Source organism: Vicugna pacos, chromosome 16 (genome assembly GCF_048564905.1).
Source record: "Vicugna pacos chromosome 16, VicPac4, whole genome shotgun sequence".
Classification (NCBI taxonomy): domain Eukaryota; kingdom Metazoa; phylum Chordata; class Mammalia; order Artiodactyla; family Camelidae; genus Vicugna; species Vicugna pacos.
Genome location: NC_133002.1, coordinates 31,487,679 through 31,499,196, shown reverse-complemented (window position 1 = coordinate 31,499,196; position 11,518 = coordinate 31,487,679). Strand labels below are relative to the sequence as shown.

Here is an 11,518-nt window from a genome sequence, read left to right as displayed (position 1 = left end):
GAAAGAAGGATTTGAACTCTACTGTGACACTGGTATGGGCAGGGGATCAGCTAATGACTTGCTCACAGGAGTCAGTATTTCCCATCCACTATGCAGTGTGGTAACTCTGCCTGGAAATGTGTGCCACATCATAGAATTATAGTCTGCAGAAATGATCACAATTGCAGGCGCTCAGTAAATATCTGATGACTAAAAGACCCATTTGGAGTTACTTTAAGGATTCTCCTTCCTCTGCCTGGGTAGAGAAATGCTGTCTATGCTGTCACAATGCAATTTATATTTGACTAATAGACATTACTGCTTGCTGCTGCCTTTCACTCACAGAGGGAGAGATTGAGGAAACAGGTATTCTTGGGGGTGGGGTGAGGGTGGGTGCAGGAAGTTGGGGGGGTTAGAATTCATACACAGGGTTTCTTGGAAAATCCAAATGACCATCAATCTGAGAAAGGGAGTGGTTATTTTGAGGATCTTGTAAAAAGCAGCCTCCTCCCCAAAGTTGCCTAGATAAAGCAGACCCATTTAAAATGGCTTTCTCACTTTTTGACCCCATTTTTTTTGCAGTTAACATGTACGTACCACCATTTGGAATGAAACAGGTATCACCAACACTAGGTATTTTATTAAAACAAAGTGGAATGCTCCCTTTCCCAGTCACCTGTCAATTATGATTATAATTGGGTGGGGGGAAGCCCAATCTCCCACTGAAAAGATCTCCCTTCAACTTTACTTTTTAAAAATTTTGGTAAAAAACATGTAACAAAATTTAAACATCTTAACCTTTTTTTTTTTTTTTTTTTTTGCAGGTGGAAAACCCTAGTTTATTTCAGCATCAGCAATATCTTAGCCATCACAAAAATAAACTCTACCAAGGGCAGGAGGTCTCTACAGTGAGGCTAAAGGCTCAGCTGCCAATCAGCGAGCCTCGGGGGTGCCTAGTGGGCACTGCCTGGGCAATAAGTTAGGAAGCAGTGGGGCTGGCACTGGCGCAGGTGCAGGCAGGCTTCACTTCTGGGCAGGCACAAGGTCATCGATGGCCTGGCCCTGCTCCAGCCGCCGCTGCATCTCAATGAGCAACTTCACACCGTCCACCGCCATCTGCACCAGCTCTACCTCTGAGAAGCCCAGGTGATCTGCGTTGGAGATGTCAAAGACACCACCCATGGCGGCCGTGTCCACACCTCTGGTGCCTCGCTTCTGAAGCCGCAGCCGCTTGAGCACCTCCGCGAACTTCTCGTGCTTGTCCAGGTGGGGCAACTTGATGTGCACACCTGCCCGCAGCCCTGTGCCCAGGTTGGACGGTCAAGTGAGAATGTAGCCCAGGTAAGGGTTCCACATTAACTCGTAGTTCTTAGACGTGAAAAACATTTCAATCTGGGCGAGGCCACTGCAGAAGTGGGTGAACACCTCCTTCATGTTGCCTCCCTTCTGCATGGAGATGACCCGTAGGTGGTCCTCCTCGTTGATCCACACCAGGAAGGTCTTGTTGTCATCGTGCCAGATGCCGCGGGCATCCGGCCAGTCGCGCGCCATGCCCGAGGCCAGCAGCTGGGGCGATACAGGCTTGTCAAAAAGGAAGCGGTCGTCGATGAGCTGCTGCTGTTCCGCCTCAGTCATGCTTTTGAGCGCATAGTATCTCCCCGCCAGGTCACCGTCCAGGCTCGACAGGGCTTCGACGGCGAGCTTCTCCATGGCGCGGCGCTCCCCGCGGCTGCAGTGCTGGGCGAGGCAGAAGCCGCGGATGCTGCGGCCCGTGCGCACCCGCGAGCTCAGCACGTAGTTGGGGTCCAGGTCGTCGCCGCCCTGCAGATTTTCGGGGTTGAGGTCGGTCTTGTGCTCGTCGCTGGGGTTGTAGCCGCCGTGCCAGTCCTCAATGATGGGGTCAAAGAGCTCCTTGAACACGTCGTACGACTTTTCGTCGCCAGCCGCGCAGCCCACAGTCATGATATGGGGTGGCCTGGGTTGTCCTCGCCTGTTTGGATGACATCGTCCAGGGTGAAGCCGCTTGGTGTGCTCTTGGCGTGCAGCTCGGCGTACAGCTCGGGGGTCAGCACCCTGGCCATGTGGCTGTTGTGGCTGCTGAGGTCGGGGAACTCGTCTCGGCCGGGAAGCGCAGCTTCAGCGTGTTGTGGCTATTGGAGAAGGGCATGGCGGCGGGCGAGCGGCCAGGCAGGTGCGGGGGCTCTGGGTCCTTCCGCAGCTCGGGGCGCGGTGCAAGCGAACAGCCCATTTTAACCATTTTCAAGTGTGCAGTTCAGTTGTGTTAAATATATTCACATCTTTGTGTAACAGAGCTCCAGAACTTTTTCACCTTGTAAAACTGAAACTTTATATTTTCTCTTTTGAACTCTGAAAAATATAAGAAAAACATGTTCTTAAGTGGATGAGTTAAGACCACAAGCTATACAGGTCTCGTATTACTCAAGGGATGGAAAGGGAGGAAATTAACTGAATATTTATTGAGCACCTTATGGGTGCCAGTCCCTGTCACACAACATATCCAGGTACTTTGTCATTCTGAGATTATATACTTGTCATTTTTGTCAATCTTGTTGACATGCAGATGCTACTGGGGGCTGTAATTTTTTGTATGATTTTTTTGCTAAAGCTATCTGTGTGGTACATAGAATATGGGACACTTGTCAGTTTTCTGCAGCGTTCTGACCATCAGTTTTGCCCACCAGCCCTGTTCACCAGCCCCACTGACAGGAGTTTGGGCTGAGGGTAGGAGAGGTGGTTGGGGAGCCAGGCTTACTGTTTTAGTATCTATGTTGATGTAGGCAGAGGCACTGCATTCAAATCCTGGTTGTCTGACTTTTAGCTTATTTATTCCTTGCCCCATTTCAACAAAACATTTGGAAATAGCATGCAAAACAAATGGTAATCATCAGTTTAAATAATCTACAGGGAAAGTTAGACACTGGGAAAAAGAAGACTGGACAATAAGATAAAATTGTAAAAAATTAATAAACAGAAACCTCAGTTCAATAGAGCTGGGAAGAAGAGGGAGCTCTCATACCCTATGACCACAGCAGAGCCCAACAGGAAGAAGAAAGATTTTCTCTTCTCTCCTGTCAAGAGCTCAGCTGATGAGAGACTGTCACACTCAGCCAACGAAAAGCCATGGGTTGTTTGTTTACTAAAACGCTCTCAACTTCCTTTTCCCCTTTATAAAAGAACTCTCCTCTCCATTTTTTTTTTTCGGCTGGGGATTTGCACGTGGCTTGCCATGGTTGCAGATTCCAAACTGTAATTCTTTACTGAGCCCAAATAAACCCATTTTTGCTGGAGAAATAACTGGAAATCTATTTGCTTTAGGCAAACATTTTGGTGGCCTGTATAGAAATCAAGAGAATACCCCTGATAATCCCAGGACTGGTTCCTCAGTGCTTTTCTCAATGGTCCTGGGGTTTGAGGGTAAGTATTTCTCCTGGATCCAAGCTTCTGCCATTTTTCCATTTGGAAGCTCTACAGGCTTGCTTTGGGATCTATTTTAAGGTTTTGTCCTTTCTTTTAGGGCCTTGCCCTGGATGTGAATACCTGTTTGGCACTTTGGCCTGGTTCTGAAATCAGACTGTCCCAACTGGAACTGACTAGTTTTCAGGCCACAGGGGCTGTTTCTTTCTTTTCTTTCTTTCTTTTTTTTAATATTTTTTATTGATTTATAATCATTTTACAATGTTGTGTCAAATTCCAGTGTAGAGCACATGAACATATATATTCATTGTCACATTTTTTTCTCTGTGAGCTACCATAAGATCTTGTAATCTCCATTACTGTTTTCCACAGTGGCTGCACCAAACTGCATTCCCACCAGCAGTGAAGGAGGGTTCCCTTTTCTCCCAGAGGCTGTTTGTTTGGAGATGTGCTGGTTCAAGCTTCAGCCCAATTCCCTCTGGAATAAAGCCTGTTCTATTGGGACTGTTCTGAGCTGCTTTCAGCCTGGCTCCTCTGGGACCAGATTGTTTCTTTAGAAATGGCTGGTATTAATCCTGCAAACTGTTTGAGGCATTCAGGCTGTGTGGAGATTCCTCAAAAGACTAGGAATAGACTTACCATATGACCCAGGAATCCCACTCTTGGGCTTGTATCCAGAAGGAACCCTACTTCAGGTTCAACCCTACCTGCACCCCAATGTTCATAGCAGCACTATTTACAATAGCCAAAACATGGAAACAGCCTAAATATCCATCAACGGGTGACTGGATAAAGAAGAGGTGGTATATTTATACAATGGAATACTACTCAGCTGTAAAAACTGACAACATAACGCCATTTGCAGCAACATGGATGCTCCTGGAGAATGTCATTCTAAGCGAAGTAAGCCAGAAAGAGAAAGAAAAATACCATATGAGATCGCTCATATGTGGAATCTAAAAAACAAACAAACAAACAAACAAAAACAAAGCGTAAATACAGGACAGAAATAGACTCATAGACAGAGAATACAGACTTGTGGTTGCCAGGGGGGGTGGAGGGTGGGAAGAGATAGACTGGGATTTCAAAATTGTAGAATAGATAAACAAGATTACACTGTATAGCACAGGGAAATATACACAAAATGTTATGATAGCTCACAGAGAAAAAAATGTGACAATGAGTGTGTAAATGTCCATGAATGACTGAAAAATTGTGCTGAACACTGGAATTTGACACATTGTAAAATGATTATAAATCAATAAAAAATGTTTAAAAAAATAAAAAATAAATTACAGGTGTACAATAAAAAAATTATTATCTTACTCCAGAGAAAAACCTCAAAATGGGATCCCAGTTATCTAAATATTTTGAGACTGTCTCCCTGGCAGGGATACTGGACAATTTTATGTTTGAAAACCGCGGTTCTTCATCATGAGCATTTCTAATTAGATGGGATGACCTAATCAAAGGCAATTTAGAACATCAATGGTCATTATGGGGAACTTTTGAAATCTCCAAACTTACTTTTCTTAAAACCAAATTGGACCACTATAACTCTAAAATTTCCAAAATTGAATGGAATTCCTATTTTGATTGGTTTTTTGAGACTTTCAAAAACATTATCAGGATCCTAAATTGCTTCTCTGCCAAATAACATTTTAAGATTAACTGAGGCAAACACTTAAAGGAAGATAAAACGGCTTCTGAAGCCTCGTGCTCCTCCCCCCTGGCTCCTTTGTCTCAGGCTCCATCTCCAGTGCCATCTTGCCTGTCCCCTTCTGTGCTGCCTACACTTCTTCTATTCCCTCAGCTCCCCCATACTAATTCTGTCACTGAATTTCCCTTTTTCTTTGAAGCTCTTCCCACTCCTTTTTCCTCTAAACCTGTCAGAATCTCTCCCATTAAAATTAAGCCTTCTGAGGATCTAGAAGCTAAACCTTACTTTTATATATTTCCTGGACTAAATCTGAACTGAGAGCCACAGTCAAAAGTTTTCCCAAAGTAACTGAATATCCTTATCGATATGCTGAGGAATTTAATATATTCACTCAGAAATATCAGATTCCCTCTTTCCTTTTTCTGTATATGCAAGGGGTAGGAATGCTGTTGGGGTACTCACCCAAAAACATGAGGACCACTATACTCATAGGATATTTTAGCCAACAACTGGACCCTATGGCACAGGGATACCCCCTTGCCTTAGAGCCACTGCTGCCACTACCCTTTTGGTTAAGATCATTGAGAAAATTGTGGGATCTCCTTTAACCATTTTTGTGCCTCCTGTAGAAGCCTCCTGAATTTTCATCACACTCAACATTTCTCAGTGAGCTACTTCACCTTCTATGATGTTCTCTTATTAACTGCTCTTCACAAAACTCTTTCACTTTGTAATAATATTAACCCTGCTACTCTTCTCCCTTCCTTCTCTGATGAGTTCCCTTATGCTTGCTTGATGGTAATGGATCACCTCCCGGCTCCTGGTGATGATCTGCAGGAAATTACTTTGGGTAATGCTGACTTCTCATCATTCACTGATTGTTCTTATTTAAAAGATGACAATGGCAAATATTGTGCTGGGTATGCTATTGCAAAAATTAAAAAAAATGTTGTTCAGGCAGCATCTTTACCTATGGCTACTTCAGTCTAATAGACTGAATTACATGCTCTTACATGAGCTTACATTTTAGCCAAGGGCAAAACTGCCAACATTTATACTGACAGTGGATATGCTTTCAGAGGAGCTCATGACTTTGGAATGTTGTGGAAGCAGCATGGCTTCCTTACTTCCAGCAGAAATAAAAATAATGGTTCTGATGTTCAGAAATTACTAGATGTTTTTACATACCACTTTAGCTATTATTAAGATTTTGGGGCATTCTAAACTTGACTCTCTGGAAGCTAAGGAAATTCACTCTGAGAGCATTTCTTTAAGGAATGTTGCTGCTAAAGGAACCAACAGCAGCCAAACTGTCTGTCATGGTCCAAAGGGATATTTCCTCAAATGATAACTTATGAAAATTAGCTAGAGAAGCCCAACATTTGGCCTCAGAAAAGGGAAAAAGAAGATTGGAAATTCAATACATGTTGGTTTGATAAAAACAGAAGCTCCAGTTTGGACCAAATAACAATCCAGTCCTAGAGACTCTACAATTCCCACTCCTCATCACTGTACATGCATCAGAACATTGGTCTACTGGCAAAAATGAATCAATACAAGGTGGGGGTACATTAAGAAGGCCACAAAAATGCCCATCTCACTTGTCTCACTTGTCTGAAGTACAATGCAGGGAAGCCTGCTTCTATTGCTCTTTGGGAATGTAAACTGGTGTAGCCACAATGGGTAACAGTATGGAGGTTCCTTAAAAAACTAAAAATAGACTTAGCATATCATCCAGCAGTCCCACTTCTGGGCGTATATCCAGAGAAAACTATAATTTGAAAAGATACATTCACACCAATGTTCATAGCAGTACTACTTACAATAACCAAAACATGGAAACAACCTAAACATCCATCAACAGATGATTGGATAAAGATGTGGTGTGTATACACAGTGGAATATTACTCAGCCATAAAAAGAATGAAATGATGCCATTTGCAGCAGCATGAATGGACCTAGAGATGATCATACTGAGTGAAGTAAGTCAGAGAGAGGAAGACAAATATATGATATTGCTTATATGTGAAATGGAAAAAAAATGATACAAATTCTACTTACAAACCAAAAACAGACTCACAGACAGAGAAAACACACTATGGTCAGCAAAGGGGAAAGAGTGGGGATGTATAAATTAGGGGTTGGAGAGTAACAGATACATATTACTATATATAAAATTGATGAACTGTATAACACAGGGAACTATATTTAATTTCTTCTAGTAATATATAATGGAAAAGAATCTGAAAAGAAAAAAATGTATGTTTGTATATATATAACTGAATCACTTTGCTGTATGCCTGAAACTAACATTGTAAATCAACTACACTTCAATAAAAAATAAAAAAATGAGATAATACTATTTGCAGCAACATGGATGGTCCTAGAGATTATCGTACTAAGTTAAGTAAGTCAGACAGAGAAAGACTAATGTCATGTGATATCGCTTATATGGAGAATCTAAAAAAGATACAAATGAGCTTATTTAAAAAACAGAAAGAGACTCACAGATATAGAAAACAAACTTATGGTTACCAAAGGGGAAAGTTGGGAGAGGGATAAATTAGGAGTTTGGGATTAACAGATACAAACTATTATATATAAAATAGATAACCAAGAAAGACCTACTCTATAGCACAGGGATCTATATTCAATATCTTGTAATAACCTATAATGGACAAAATCTGAAAAAATATATGTGTATATTTGTGTATAACTGAATCACTTCGCTATACTCTTAAAACTAACACAACATTGTAAATCACCTGTACTTCAATTGAAAACAATAAAAAAGAGACCTGCAGAACTGTGAGACAATAAATTCTTTTTTTAAGCCACTCAGTTTGTGGTACGTTGTTAATGCAGCCCTAGAAAACTAATACATCTTTCATTGCCTTTGAGCTTTTTAAACTCTATGAGTTGTAGATAACTGATAGCAAAGCAAAATAATCCTCGTCTATAGATGTGTAAATTTTGTCCTGTCCAAGTAGTGGTTTAATTGGCTTCCTTCCCCTACTGTGAAAGGAGCTCGTTTTGTTCCTATTTGCATGTTCATTTTAACCATTCTTCATTTTTCATGTGTGTCTATTCTTTGGTTTGCCCTTTGAACTGGTTGTAACATTTTACTGGTTCCCTTATTTAATAATGAGTTAAAATCTTTAACGTGTGTCTATTTTTCATTTGTAGGAGAATCATGCTTATATATTTTTTTGGTGAAAAACTATCCCTTAACAGTTCTTTATTATCAAATACTTCCAAGGGTTTTTCATACAACGCTTTATTTAAATATTTTCCATTTATTGCTTCTTATGATAATGTCCCAGTGGGTTAGAGACAGATATATGACAAATGAGGAAGGGTTGTCTGTAGCTTTTATAAAATAGCCTCTATGAAATACTTGAAGGGCTGTCACTTGAAGGAGGAGCAGAGTCATTCCATGTTTCCTTTAGCAGTTGTCAGTTGTAGGGAAACAGGAAGGTGAACTTGCTAATCATCAAAGTTGTCCAAAGATCAAATGGGTTCCTTTGGGAGGTAGTGAGTTTTTGTGGTTGGAATTCTGCTGGAAGGTTTAGGATGGCCTTTTGATGGGATGTTATATCAGGGTTTAAGGATAAAGAGTTGGCTAGAAGTTGTAGCTCCTTTCTGGTCATGAGGATCAATAATTCAAAAATTTAAAGATAGACATTAACATTCCCTCCCCCCTCCCTTTTCTTGTTCCCATCTCCAAACTTCTCTTGCCCTAGCTAAAAACATTCGAAAAATTTCTCCCTACTTCTCTAGTCCTGTCTCCAGTTTCTCAGTCATTCTATCATTTCCCCCTTAAATCCTGAGATTTGCCTTATGGGTGAGAAGTTATACTTTCTCTTTATTAGCCTAGGTTCACCTGTCTGCCTACCAGTTGGAGTCAGGATTGACCATTTAGAGTCTTCAATTTCTTTGTCTGAGCCTGTGGCTTCTAGTATGCAAGTTGTTTTTGACAAAGATGTCAAGATGTCACTGGTAAGTGGCTGAGAAACATTGTGGATGCAGTGTTACTGCCTGAAACACTGTCTGGGGCTGCAATCTAGCAAAACACAGAGGGTACAATGAATGCCATATGCGTATTGTCTAATGTCATCATAAATCTGTCTGTGGTGGCTTCTTATGGGCATTTTCTGACTCTTGGTGTTAAGCCTTGTGAGTCCTGATCACTGCTTTCCAGGCATGCCATCATTTTGCAGATTACAGTTTGCAAAATAAGAGAGACACCTATGAACATCAAGTCAGTTAAGGTTACACCAGCGATTTCATTATATATCATGCATCTTGCAGATTTGTAATTATGCAGTTAAAAAATTGTCAAAGGCAGCCACTTGACATAGATATATAGTTTTAGTCCATAAAAATATTGATATAATTTTGTTTTGCCTTCTTTTATTAAAAAAGTAGGTTAAAAATCAGTGAGCTTTTCCTGTGTACATGTACAATGCAGTCTCAATTCCTGAAGTTTATTGGTATAATACAGATTGCAGCTTGAATCTTAAAAAAATGTTGATTTACTTCTCTTGCTGCAATGGAAGTAGAACTCCATTTAATTCATTGTTAGGGATCTTTATTCTTCCAAGATGCTACAGCAGATTTGAAGGTGATGGTGAAATAGGGACTTGACCAGGGGCAGGCAGCTGGTTCTGAACCCTCACTGGGGCAAGTGTGGGGCCTTGTTACCTAAATCCTGGCCTGTAAGCTTGAGTCAAGTATAGTGCTGCAGGGCACCAGCTCACTGGCATGCCATCAAATCAACCAGAAAGACAGTGAACCAGCAAGTCTACAAGGGAGCTAATGTCTTCTTGGAGGAAGAGCTCCTTTCACTTTACTCCTCTGAGAAACCTGTGTTTCCAGGGGCCATAGCCAGTGCTGGCCCAGTAGAGCTCAGTGACCAATGGGGAGTCAGTTTTGTTGAGTCTTTAGGGCCAGAGTTCCTTCCTTCCTTCTTCATTCAACTCCTTCCTAGGAGACTTGCGTCTATCAAGTCCCAGTCCCTGGATATCCTCTCTTAATCTACTGTTTATTTTATCATGTCTCATTACAAGTCAGTTACAATTAGCAAAGTTACTTGGAGGTTTATTTTCCCAGGAAAGGGGTATTATGTCTTTTCATATGACATCTGGCTAATTCATCAACTCAAGCAAAATTGCTGTCTCAAAGAGTATTTAAACTTTAAAACTCTTCTTTTTCTTTTTTTAAAATGAATGTTTAACTACATAAGTCATGTATACCAAAAAGAATCATTTGCACACCTTATGAAGACCTAAAAGTAAAATATTATGTCTCCTTTTTTCCTTGAAATTTGAGTATATATTTATCCCCTTAAGAGCTATGATTCTGAAAAGCTCAGGATAAATGGAATTCTTATAAACTCTGTCTTATTTCACTGCTAGTTTACATGATCATCTCTGAGCTTATATTTTAAGCTTAATTTCTCTCTGATGGTCATTTAGTGAGAGTCCAATGATCTGCTCCCAGGAGTCACAGTCAAGTACTTACTGATCTGCAAACCATTCTTTAATTTACTAAACACTTGATATTTTCCATGTGAAAAAGTTTCAAGGCAAAGAGCTGTTTTGTAATGCAACAGATTATACCTAATTTCTATTTGATTAACTCTGATGTATGTTTCTTGGATGTTTTTCAATGGAATGTGTAAACAACTGGGTGTTAGGAAACCCAGGTTTGGGGCCTAACTATGGCTAACTTGAAAGAAAATAAAACATCTGAAGATATTTGACATATATCCTCCTACTTCCTCTCCTTGTCCACGACAGACATTGCTAATAGATCAAGCTGAGATTTCTAGCCAAGCCCAGAGACAGCCTCAGAATTCTCCTCAGGCTAGTTCTCAAGGCAGCCCCTGCTAATTGATTAGGACTACCAGAGATGAAAATTATTTGCTGCTCAAGGGCATAGCAATTTTTTCCTTCCAAAATTCTATTGTGGTGTATGGTGTGCAATCAAAGTCTGTTTTTTTTTTCCTGAAAAAGACAAAGTTATAGAAAAAAATACCATTTCTTTCCATTTGAAGAACTCTAAATTTTCAAGAGTCACAATTCTGATAGGGTCTTCATGGAATGTACTAGAACCTCAGGAACCTGGATCCTGGGGAGGTGCTGCAGGAAGTCAGGGCTGAGTAAAACAGAGGTTGACACAGTCTGCCAGCAGTCTTGCTGGTCCAGCCACCGTGTGGGAGACATTCTCATCTGCAATCCTGGAGACTCTGAAAGGGCCGTGTACTCCAATCCCTTGCACTCACAGTCTGTGAGTGGTCCTGCTGGTGTTGGGACCTGATGGGATACACTCCTGTCTGAGCCTCAGGAGATTCTGAAATGGTCCTATAATCAGCCCTTCCAGCTATGATCAGGGAGCAGTCCAGCCTGCCCGAGAACCTGGTGGGAGATGTACCCACCTGTG

At 41.2% G+C, this 11,518-nt stretch overlaps 1 pseudogene; it reads right to left on the bottom strand.

Moving 5' to 3' along the window:
* Positions 1–796: 796 nt before the first annotated feature.
* LOC102542058 (creatine kinase B-type pseudogene) lies at positions 797–2,336 on the bottom strand (annotated as a pseudogene).
* Between the last annotated feature and the right edge of the window lie 9,182 nt (positions 2,337–11,518).